This window comes from Zingiber officinale, chromosome 3B (genome assembly GCF_018446385.1).
Source record: "Zingiber officinale cultivar Zhangliang chromosome 3B, Zo_v1.1, whole genome shotgun sequence".
Classification (NCBI taxonomy): domain Eukaryota; kingdom Viridiplantae; phylum Streptophyta; class Magnoliopsida; order Zingiberales; family Zingiberaceae; genus Zingiber; species Zingiber officinale.
The window spans coordinates 114,999,924-115,012,029 of record NC_055991.1 but is presented as its reverse complement, the minus strand read 5'-3'; the positions used below and the strand labels follow the sequence as shown (position 1 = coordinate 115,012,029).

General features: G+C 34.2%; 1 long non-coding RNA gene across 2 annotated transcripts in view; it reads left to right on the top strand.

The window, feature by feature from the left end:
• Positions 1–12,106, top strand: part of LOC121967344 — a 48,123-nt gene that overhangs the window by 15,539 nt on the left and 20,478 nt on the right. The window contains exon 3 of one of the 2 annotated variants that reach the window (XR_006107716.1): positions 6,321–6,437. The exons of the other annotated variant lie outside the window; for it this stretch is intronic. This is a non-coding gene — a long non-coding RNA (uncharacterized LOC121967344). The remainder of the gene's footprint in view (positions 1–6,320; positions 6,438–12,106) is intronic. 2 annotated transcript variants of the gene reach the window in all.

Sequence of the window (12,106 nt, the reverse complement as noted above, 5' to 3'; positions counted from 1 at the left end):
GGTACGTTAACCCCATTATTCTTAGTAGTTCTGTGAGAATTACGAGATCTCTTATGGTATCGAATATCATTTACAATGTATGCATCGTACAGTTGAATTCCAACATCAGGTCTCATTGCTAAATAGTACAACTCTTTTGTGATCCTTGAATTTGTTAAATTCTTTAACTTTATCATTCTCTACCTAAACAACTATGGAAAATCTCTCTCATGGTATTGTAGTAGTTGATTTGAATAAACTTTATGTGATAGAAGTTGTAGATGTTTGCTGGATAAATAAATATTTAAATTACAATTTTATAATGAAGTATAGATAATAAAATTACATAATGTAAATACTTACTCCTATATCAGTCAACTTTTTTACAATTGTTGAGAAGATACCAATGTATTTTCTTATACAAAATCAAAGGCAATTTTAGATTATGTTGGTTGTCAAACACTCTTACTTGTTGTGAGAAAACACTTAAATTACATGTTACTGGTTGAACATCTTTATTTTATTACAACCTAAATCTTGTCTTAATTTAACTCATATATAAAAAAAGAGTTGTGATACTCATCTAGAATTTTCATCTAGAAAATTTATCTAGATAGACACATAAATGATGGGACCCACCATTTCACTTTTTGTGGGCCCATCATTTATGTGTCTATCTAGATGAATTTTCTAGATGAAAATTCTAGATGAATATCATTTCTCATAAAAAAAATTGAAAGTCAATACCTCAATTTACAATGTACCCCTCTATAATAGATCCTTCAAGTCTTGCTTTATTATGAACATATTTTATAGTCTGCCAAAATATTGGTTAAAGGGATACATCCATCGTGACAAAATAGGTCCAACTAGCATGGCTTCACGGGGTAAATGAACTGTCAAATAAACCATAATATCAAAATATACTGGAGGAAATATTTGTTCTATCTTACACAATATGAAGATTATTTCCTCCATTTTACATAAATCCATTGTGTAAAGATATTGTAGTTATCTTTTTTTTAAAAAATCACATAACTCAATTAGTGTGTCGCATATGTCTTTTGGAAAAAATTTCTGTACAGCCATTGGAAGTATTCTTTGCAACAAGACATGACAATAATGTGATTCTAGTTCATGTAACTTTCCATCATTTGAATTCACATTTCTAGATATATTAACAGCATATCCATAAGGAACTTCACATAATTTAAAATTTGACAAAATTTATAACTTTCTTCCAATGTCAACATGTAACTTGCATATAATTTTCTAAATTTGTCTCCTACTTTCTTTAAATGTAATTCACTTCTAATTCTCATATCCTGTAAGTCTAACCTTACTTTAAATGTATCCTTTAACTTTCCATCTATATTTATTAATGTGTCAACCAAAGCATCATAATCAATGTGCATCACATGTAAATTGTGTCTCAACTTTAAATATGGTCAATACTTTAACTCCAAAATATAGACTGTTTACCCAACTTGTATAATCCAAAGATCGTTGCTACTTTTTACTTAATGTAGGATGCTTACTGAATGTCACCTAGGGTAATGCATCTAACTGTGCTAAAATCTCATAACCACTAAATCTTCGTGGTGGTCCTTCTTGTTCAACATTTCCATTAAAATTCTTATTTCTACGCTATGGGAATTGCGCATTTAAGAATCGACGGTGACGTGTAATATATTTTACTCCATAATTTTTTAGATTTAGTTTCATCAAGATACACTGGACATGCTTTATAACTCTTTGTGCCCCATCTAAATACTATTCTATATGCTAGAAAATCATGAATAGTCCACATCATGAAAGCATGTAATTGAAATAATTGTTCGATGTATTACATGCTTCAACTCCATCATCACATAGCTCCTTCAGTTTGATGATTAAAGGTTGTAAGTATACATCTATATCTTTCCTAAGTGTTTTAAGCTCAGGAATTAAAAGAGGCATAATCAAGTACAATGACTTCATTATTTTCCATGGTGGAAAATTCATATTAAAACTGTTAGTAGCAAACCCTAAGCGAATATTTTGTGGATCACAAGCCAATATTTCATGTGATATGTCAAATTCTTTCCATGATTCACTATCTATTAGGTGTCTTAATATGTCACTTGTTTCAATCGTTAAGTCTGGGCTTTAAAGGAAAATATTAAAGAATTTTCTTAGTATTCTTTTTCCCATTCATCCCATCATACTTGTATTCGATCTCCTTACAAACTGGATATGTATCCTTATTTTCGTGCTCACCCCAAAATAATAAACAATTATTCTTACATACATGTATCTTCTCATATGTCTATGCTAACTCTTTTAATAATTTTTTTACTTCATAATGAGAGTTTGAAATCACATTCGGTTTGGGAAATGTCTCTTGCAATAACTAAAGTACATATCAAAAGATTTGTTACTCCAGCCATTTAACACCTTCACATGCATTAACTTGACAAAAAAAAATTGAATATCGATAAATTAGTATGTATGATACAACTCTTTTTGTCCTTTATCAAACATTGAGATATAACTTCCACTAATATCATTTATATTCATGTTTTCATTAATGTCATCTAATTGAAGCTCACTATGTTGATAGTTTTTGTATTTCTTAAATCAGTAAACATGTCTTGAAAATCATGTTCTTCAAAATCACAATCATGTTCCTCTTCATTGACAATATTTATATTAATAAATGATGTAGCAACTTCTCCAAAAAAGTTTCAAATCGTTGTATAATTTATCAAATATCCATTTATAAAGATGTCCTCGGAAATCATATTTAAATAAATTGCCACACTTTTGACATAGACAACAAATTTTGAATAAATTCAAATTTATTCTCTGCCAATCATTGTATAATTTATCAAATATCCATTTATAAAGATGTCCTCGAAAATCATATTTAAATAAATTGCCACACTTTTGACATGGACAACAAATTTTGAATAAATTCAAATTTATTCTCTGCCACATTTAAAAATTGATTTAACTCATTTCTATATATATGGCTAATCCGATTCTCAATTGTTATTCAACTTTTATCCATGTGTATAAAACCTGATTAAATATATAAAAAGAATCTTATGAATAAGTATGATGATAACTTTCAATGAAATTAATTAAGCAACTTAAATAACTTAAATTAATTAATCACATCAAAATAACTAAACAATTATCATCTAAGCATAAACCCTAAAATTATCTTCTACAAATCAAAATAATCCAAAAATTATCATCTAAGCATCAAAATAGTCCTAAATTCATCATATAAGTATCAAAATATTCCTAAAATTATTATCTAAGTATCAAAATAAACCTAAAATTATGATTAAAAATATTTAAAATACTATATGAAGAGTTTCTACCATAATCGGGGAGAAAAGATTCTGAGGAGTGGTCGGAATAGCATCAGGTCAAAGCAAGAGAGAGAACAATCACTAGGAAGAAGAATCACTGGAGCAGGAGAAGGAATCACCGAAGGAGAAAAACCCTAAATCTTCCTCTACTCGACAGGGTTTTTTAGGTATTTTAGCGACGAATTTAATTAAATTTGTCACTAAAATACATAAATATTAGCGATGAAGTTAATTAAGTTCGCTCCTAACATATATTAGCAATGAATGTAATTAAATTCATCGCCCTATCAATTTTCGATGGTAGGATAGTTACCTACCATGGTGGTGACAGGTAACGGAGAATTAGGGTTCGATTCCGGAGAGGGAGCCTAAGAAATGACTACCACATCCAAGGAAGGGAGCAGACGTACAAATTACCCAATCCTAACATGGGGAGGTAGTGACAATAAATAACAATATCGGGCTCTTTGAGTTTGGTAATTGGAATGAGTACAATATAAATCCCTTAACGAGGATCCATTGGAGGGCAAGTCTGGTGCCAACTCCAATAGCGTATATTTAAGTTGTTGCAGATAAAAAGCTCGTAGTTGGACCTTGACGTAAATATTAGTGATGAATTTAATTAAATTTGTCACTAATATACGTAAATGTTAATGACAAATAATTCCAAATTTTATTGCCAATATTTTTTTTTGGCTGATGCCCTAATAAATTAGTAGCAATGAATTATTAGAACTGTCGCTAATAATTTGATTATTTGCAATGAATTATTAAAATTGTCGCTAATAATTTGAGTTTTTGAGCCGATCTATTATTTCATCGCTAATAATGCTTTTAGCTACGAACCGTTAATTCGTCACTAATATTTCATCGTTATTTTAATAATTTCTTGTAGCTACCATATTCACTCTTAACTCATTCCACTTATTCCTTTGATTTCACTTCTCTATTATTGCTTTATACTACAAGAAAAGTATGGATTAGCGACCGAAATTTGGTCGTAATATTTTAGATCGCTAAGGTATTTAGCAATGGAATTAAAATTGTAGCTCTTATAAAATACCATTCTTCCCGTCTTTTCTCCTTTTCTTCACCTTTTCAATCTCAGCCTGCATCAAAACTATTTTAGTATGCAACAATAAATACCTACAAACAAACTTTGGTGATGTAGCAAATAAAAAGAATTAAGTAAATTAGACAAAATTCTAGCTCCTATAAACTTTTAATCAGTTCTTTATTAAAAAAGAGAATATAGAAGATTAAACTGAATCACTTAAAAGAGACAAATCCAAGAAAATCTACTTAGGTTTATGCAATGGTATACACTTTTTTTTACCCGATTACAAAGATTTATCTTTATTCATAACAATAACCATCATTCATTTCCCTTGAACACAACATGCCTCAGGCAGTGTTATTAGAGGCGCGAGGTGCACTGAGGCGCAAAAGGCTCCTAGAGCCCGAGGCGTACCGAGGTGCAAAGGGCTCCTAGAACCTGAGGCACGCGCCTCTTGAACATAAGGTTGATTACTAAACTACTGACACACTCATACTCATATAATATATCAAATATGATAACTATTAATACTCCACACACACAAATATCAAATATGACAAGTAAAATAACACCATGATAAAATTAATAAAAATTTCAAACTTTCAAGTTTCAACTTTCTAATCTAAACTAACGAAGTTCATCAAAACAAGTTTAATAAGTCAAATTAATTATCAAACTCAAGATCATCCTCATTGTATTCTTCTTCTTCTTCTTTATCTTCTTCTTCTTCAAATTCAATTTCTTCTTCTTCTTCTTCTTCTTCATCTCTAAGTCTTAGAGATGAGTATCTCATAGAGGAAGATGTATTTCCCTTTTTGACTTGTTTAGGCTTAACATGTGAACTAGAGGTCATGGATGTAATATTTTTTCCTCTAGTACAATATTCAGGTTCTTCAGCTCTACTAGCCCTAGCAATGACATCCCATGTCAAGTCATCACCATCAAAAATCAACTCATCTTCTTCATTATCACTTTCTCCATCCATTCTATCCATCAACCGTTCATTATTGTCATCAATATCTGTCAAAAAGATGGGAGTCAATCTTATCACGGGCATCATACTGAAGTTTTAAGGCACAATTGTATTTCACAAATACCAATCATTTAAGTGATGTTGAGCTAGCCTATTCCTTTTCTTTCTATGAATCTACAAAATGTCAAAAATCACAATACGTATAATAAGATAGCAAAGAATATTTTCTACTTATAAAATAACATACTAATAATATTATGCATTTATATTTATTACATACCTGCTCAAATACATGTCAATTGTGCTCACAGCCGGAAGCACTATAAGTAAGGCTAAGCACTTTAATAGCAAACTTTTACAATTCTGGGGTACTTGCTCCGTAGCATTCTCACCATTCTACTGGAGATAATACTATTCTATGTCTAATTGTTACATTCCTCCCAAATATCCCTTCTGCCTTTCAATATATAAAGATCTGGGTAGTGATTTTATCTTGCTCAGCAGCGTTTAAAACGAATCTCTCCATAGTTTCAAACAAACCATTCACCACTTCTCCACAGATATTTGAATCTGTGTATGAATAAACATATTCTAGATTCAAATAATGTCTTGCAGCATGCAGAGGCCAATGAAGTTGGCATTACCATCTATCAATGATCTCAAACACTTCTTTGTATTTCTCTTCTTTCTCCTTAAAGGCCTTCATAATTGTTTCTTTTGTCCTATTCATAGCTTCATAAATATAGCCCATTGCAAGTTTTCTTTCGCCATCAACCAGTCTTAGAACATGGACTAAAGGGTCATATATCTTTAAAATATGCACAATACTGCTACAAAATCTAAGTGTCATGATGATTTTAGCTACCTTCTTTCCCGCTGCTTCTTTTGCCCATTTACTCTCTGTCCAATCCTTTGAAATGAACATTTTTCTTAAATTTTGCTTTTGTAGGTGCATCCTTTCAAGAGTGAGAAAAGCAGTAGCAAATCTTGTGACATCCGCCTAACAAAACTCCTTTTGTCTTGTGAATTGCCTCAACATATTTATCATATCGGGGCGAACATAAATGTAAGCATTCACACTCATTACCTTCTTTAATGTTGTTTTAAAATCAGGCAATTTCCCAATATCTTCTAAGATCAAGTAGACGCAGTGAGTAGCACAAAGAGTCCAATATAAGTGTGGCCTTTTTGCTTCCAATAATTTTCCTACAAAAGAAGTTAGAAATCTAGATAAGTTTAACATATATAAGAAAAAGCATAATGATAATAAAAAATTAAATAAATTCTTACCAGCAAGCACATTGTTACTTGCATTATTCGTAACAACTTGAACAACATTTGCTTCTCATACACGCTCCATAAATCGATCAAGCAACTAAAATATTTTCTCTCCGGTTTTTGTATAATCAGAAGCATCAACTGATTAGATAAAAACTGAACCTTTAGGAGGATTCACTAAAAAATTAATCAATGTCCTCTGTCTTTTGTCTATCCACCCATCTGCCATTAAACTACAACTATACTTGGCTCATTCTGTTTCACACAACTTAATGTAATCATTTGTCGCACTATCAACAACCTTTTTTAGAAAAGGAACCCGCACCTCATCATAACTAGGTCCTTTTAGACCTACACCATATTGGTCAACCAAGTCCAACATCCTTTTGAAGCTTGAATAGTTAATGACATTAAAAGGAATTGCCGCATCATACATCCACTCAGTTATGGTCATACAAGCTTTTTCCCTCAATTCTTTCTTGTATACCTCATTTATTGTAGTTTGTCTTTCTTTACCCTTTCTACTTTCAACATTTTTTTCACATTAAGAGCAAAATACATATCCATTGGACCCATTTGTCTTGGTCTTTTTTTTGCATATTCACTGATCTAGAACTTGTACTTGTACTTATAGGCGGCACAACTTTAGCTACAATATCATCCATATCAATATCATCACCAAGAGGGTCTACATCCTCAAAGTCCAATGTCACAAGTTTAGAAAGATTACTTTTCTCCGTCTTTTTCTCCATGAAATTTTTAATTTGACATCATTTGCAAGTCTTAGTATTTCAAAAAAACCCCAACAAGATGTTGTTTTGCACAATAGATACCCCTTTTATAATTTTTTGGCAAAAGTTACAAATCAAATCATTTCTGTTATGCAGATTAATTCATTAAAAATAATTCCATCCCGGATCTTTTGATATATATGTTGGAGTATCACTACTACCTTCTATGATAATTGAACAAGAAAATAACCTGAAAAATTAAAAATAAAATAAAGGTACTTTAATGGAAAAGTACTATACTAGGCACTAACAATAGAAATGTACTGTACCACTAGTACCAGTAATTGAAAAACAAGGAAAAAAAAGAAAAAACAAGACCAAAAACAAAATAAAAAATCAGAAAACAATTTTACAGTATCAGCAATAGAAAATCGAAAACAAAAAGAAAAACATGAAAAAAAGAAGAAAAAATAGGACCCAAACAAAATAAAAAATGGGACAACAGCAAAATCGGACAGTAGTTTTGCTGTCGACAAGAAGAAAAAAGAGGAAGAAAAAAAGATACCAGAACACATAAAAAAATAAGAAAAAAAAAAGAAAAAGTGGAAGAAAAGAAGATACTAGAACACAAAACAAAAAGAAGAAAAGAAGAAGATAAAAAAATGAAGAAAAATTGAACAGTGAAAATGAAGAAGAGAAAGAAGAATAAAAAAAATAACAGAAGAAGCGAAGAAGAAGATTACAGAAGAAGAAGAAGGAAAAAACACATACCTGGGTGACTGTGAGACTCAACAACGGTGGCGGTGGAGGGAATACCTAGGTGACAATGCGACTCTTCTTCAAATTCAAGTTTCTTCTTCTTCTTGCATTCTTTCCTTCTTCCCTGTTATCCTTTTCTTCTCCTCTCCGTGCCCTTATTTCAAACCAAATTGGCTTGAAATGTTTTTTTTGGTTAAAAATCTAAAAATGGTTCACGTTCATGATCACGCCTCGTCCGCCTCGGTCGTGCCTCTGTTGAGGTGCGAAGGCACCCTAGGCGCGTCCAAGCGCGTGCCTGATGAACAATGCCAACCTTGCATGGGATAAGGCGGTTTTGTCGGTGCCTTGTGTGCCTTACGCCTCGGCCGCACTTTTAACAACCCAGGTCTCAGGAGAGAATGAAAAATCATACTCAAAATTATAAATTTAGCAAATACAGACCGACGAACAGTCATGGAAGTTGAGATGTAGCAAAAATTATATGCAGATGCAATTAAAGTGTATATTATCTAAAAGGAAACAGTTGTGCATTTGATGCAACCATTTTAGTGATAGGTGAAGCAAACCTTAAACACCACTATGGGTTTTAAGTCATGCATTCATTAGTACCCAAACAAGGAATAAGCCTGGTGGACTAGGAAATTATACTTCTTTAGTTGCTAAAGCCATATGTGTTGGACAATATGTTGTCGGAGATATTGAGAAAAATTACTGAATTGAATTACACAAAATCAATTCTAACTTATCTATTGAGATAACCTAAGCGAATAATCTCAGACTGCCAACGGGGCTGGTTCTACCAAGCTTTTGGTGGTCCAAGTTGTGGAGTTGATGTGGTGAATAGCAGAATCAGGAGTTGATCGCCTAGTCGAGAAGGGAATTCGCTGAGTAAGATACTGAGGTTTGTGCTCAATGTAGTTTCCTTGAAACATATTCACCCCACCTCCAATTGTGTTTCGAGATTCTCTCAGGTCGTCTGTTTTCCAAGACACAACGACAAAACCATGCACACAATCAAGTACTAATTGTTCGTGGCAAACTGAGAATGCACCTGAGTACTATCACGAGTAGTTCAGCCGAACGACTTCACGTCTAGGAGAGTTTTTGTGGAAGAACACGGATGGACAGAGGTTTTCTTCTTGCTCTCTCTTTCACTTATCTTCCGCTGCTGTCTCCTTTGCTCAAGATCCAACCTCCTTATATAGGAGTTCCCACCTTGCTTGCAATGAATGACCAAATTATGGTCATTTAATGTTGAGTTTAATGTCGTCATTAATGGGTTTAATATCTTCATTAATGTTGAGATATTACAGAATCATTATTAATGGGTTTAATGTCTCCATTAATGTCGAGACGTTACAAAGTCACCATTAATGAGTTAATGTCGCCATTAATGTCGAGACGTTACGGAATCGCCATTAATTGTATATTAATGTTTACGTTACACTCTTGAGTAGGTAGCAAAAAGAGATTCGGTGGCAAAACATTGGTTCATTCTTGTAGGCAAATTTTACCTCGACCGGTCTGCATTCAACGCGCGCAGGTCATACTTGCACACGAGTCAACTTAGTTCAGTACAAATTCAGGCCCTGGATTTGCACCCACCCCTACGCACCCACACGTGATAGAGTCTCTACCCATGCATATGTTTACAACATCAATACATATGTCATAATTTAAACCAACAATAAAGCCTAGAGACTTCTAATGTGGGACTAAAAACCCATGCACAATAGAGTCTCTTCGTCTCCTCCTCTTTATTCAATTCACATTTTCAACAATCCCCTACATGAATGAAATACAGTGTATGTGCTAACATTCAGTAGTTGAGTCAAGTATAAGATAAGTAGGTTTTACCCTTTGAACCTTCCCTTGGGAAGATATGTTTGCATACTGGTTGATAGTAGACATAATGTCCTTGAACACCTGTAACTCTTCTTAATACAATTCAGTTCTCATGAGTGTGTTTGTTCTTGACCATAAACACGTCTGGTTCTATGAGAAGCTCTAAGAGCTGTGCCTCCAATTCTCTTTGAAGCGGCCTCACTTCTTTCTCACATAGGTGACCCTCGAGAGTAGTCATCTATTCTTCTTGATTATTAAAAGTACATCGGCTTACCTGGTCCGGTCAATATTTTATTGGGTTATCCCTCACAATATGTCTAATCAGTGCAAATTGGTTATCCCTTTGAACCTAATTCTTGGGATCTCCAGTCAGCATAGGTTGGGTGTCCTCTACATTGATCGCTAATAACAACATCAAACTCATTCCTCGTGATGAGCTTGCAACTAACTCTTAATTTAATCCTTTAGTTATTGGATCCGCTAGGTTATCCTTTGACTTCACATAGTCAACAGTGATAACTCTCATGGAGAGTAATTGTCTAATGGTATTATGTCTACGACATATATGTCTAGACTTACCATTATACAGATGACTCTATGCCCAGCCAATTATTGATAGACTATCGCAATGTATGCAAATTGTCGACACCAATTTCGGCCATCTCAGAATATCTTCTAAGAATTATCGTAGTCATTTAGCCTCTTCACCACATTTGTCAAGAGCTACAAACTCATATTCCATCGTGAATCTAGTTATTACTGTAACGACCCGCCTTCTACTGACTAGGCTGTAAGGTCGATCGCTACATTATGCTGTGCTAAATTACTATTGCGGAAATCTGGATTGATTAAAATTTTACTAAACTGATTACTGTAAAATCTGAACTTAATATTCTAGGTGTACCTAGGAGTTGTACACATGCTAGGGAAGATAATCTATACCTCTCGGATGTCCTGCTAGCTGTAATTAGGCATTTCAATCGATCCATGAATCGATTGGGCTGTCGGATCGATCCAGCGATCGATCCAGCTTGATACTGGCACGGAGAGAAGCTCTGGATCGGTCGGCTGACCGATCCATAAATACATTTGCTGTCACGCCCCAGAGGAGTCTCTGTCCGAAGAAATTTCGGCAGCATCTCCCCTGTACGGCGGACAATATGAAACTTTCTACATATCACATATACATCAGCCACAGGCGGCTGGAATGATAACAAAAATAAAAACAAACACCACGCAGTTTATAAAGATATTCAGCCTCTGGCTGTCACAACCACGCAGTTAATAATAGTAATCAATAACAATAGGACTCTGACTCGAAATCCACCCTACTCAACTACACTCGTAAAACTCAAATCCGACGAACTCACCTCTTCTGCCGTCCAAGCAGGCATATAGTAGAATAAAAATCCAAATCATACCAAAAGTCCATAAAACGGAAGGATTCATACAATATCCATATGTAAAATCCAAAACAAGACTAAAACAAAGTCTGATATAGAAAAAGGCCAAAATAAAACAAATAACGAACTAGTAGAGAACTGGCTCTACGTGCAGATGGGGGGCCAGCGACTGGAACTGCTCCGGACAGCCTCAACCTGGAAATATCAACAATGGAGGCGGGGTGAGTCCAACACTCAGCAGGTACAACTGATATGCATAATAAAACAAATAACAGACAACACTAATCATGCGTACAGTCTCCTGAATACGAGTAGGAATAAATGCAACTGAAACGAAATCAGGAGATAACTGTACTAACCGGGATCAAGGTACAAAGGTAACAGGTCGTCAGATCAAGAAATCATAATCCGTATGCATGTTAATCAAATGCATCCATACAAATGCAGCAAATAAGTGCAGAATCATAACAATAAATGCAATAAATGCATATGGTGACCGTGCACTCTGACATCACTGCTCCTGCAGAGCGACTAAGTGGACGGAATGCTGTCGGAGTACTCCTGTCCTCTGTCCCCAAATCATAAATGGGGGAGCTCAATGCTCTCATCTCCCGGTACACAATGACGGGGAGGATATCTCTGCCGGCTACCACGCTGATTCTCCTGACCAACGGAGCCAAACAGAGTCCACCATCTGCCAGCTACCACGCTGCTACACT